General features: G+C 30.9%; 1 pseudogene; it reads left to right on the top strand.

The window, feature by feature from the left end:
- LOC106469952 overlaps nucleotides 1–1,019 on the top strand; it is a 66,426-nt pseudogene that overhangs the window by 35,747 nt on the left and 29,660 nt on the right.

Genomic DNA, 1,019 nt, shown 5'->3' with positions numbered 1-1,019 from the left:
ATATATATATATATATATGGTTAAAATAAATTATATTCTGATTTCAGATCAATAAAAAACATTATCATAAATAGAATCTTTTTTTAAGTGAAAAATAAATTTATTACTAAATACCACAATTTCTTTCAAACTGTCAGATGATTTTGATAAGGGTATAACTTCTTGTTACTTAATAACAGGTAGGCAAACAACAACTTATAAGCATAAGGTAAAGTATTGTTACGACAGCGGAAATCACGTGACGCTAGTAACACTTCATTGACTTCTAGAAATATCCTGTTCCTTCGTGAATGCTCTAGCATTTACTAGATATGTGTTAGTCTTGTATATATAAGATGGTCACAACGTGACGGAACAAGGTGTAATTGAACTGAGTATTGTTGAGTCGAGCATGTGAGACGTTCGTTGAGAATTATAGCGTTTGTTATAGCGCGACTGTTGAAATTAAGAGTATCGCAAAGTTATATTCAGAAAGAATAAACCAGTTTTGTTTAAGAAAGAACTTGTGTCGCTAAAGTTTTGTCGGAACAAATTTACGGAAAATTAACTAACGAACGGAGACGTAACAGTATTATTGATGGTGGAACATACTACATGTTTCAACAGAACATACCTGAAGAAGACAGACTAATGTTCTGTCAAAACATGTAGTATGTTCCGCCATCAATAAAACTTTTCCTTATGCTTACAAGTCATTGTTTGCCTACCTATTATTATATGAGCATAATGTACTTTCTTACTCAAGTATTGTTACTTAGGCAATTTGTTTTTACTTGTGCCTTGTTTCTAATGCTTTAAGTCCTTCTACCCTCAGATATTTTACCTTTCCTTATAAATACTGCACACAACACATTATGTTAATTAACCATGTTTTTAACTTGGTTACTGAATATGTAATGCCATGCAAAATTATGTGTAATTAAATATTATGCATAGACCAAAGCCAACAAACAATACCAAACAAGTATATGATACATTAAAATGCACTTTTATTTGTTTACAAAGCTCCAAATGTGGTT

Source organism: Limulus polyphemus, unplaced genomic scaffold (genome assembly GCF_000517525.1).
Source record: "Limulus polyphemus unplaced genomic scaffold, Limulus_polyphemus-2.1.2 Scaffold3740, whole genome shotgun sequence".
Lineage (NCBI taxonomy): Eukaryota > Metazoa > Arthropoda > Merostomata > Xiphosura > Limulidae > Limulus > Limulus polyphemus.
This window is presented reverse-complemented; position numbering and strand designations above follow the sequence as displayed.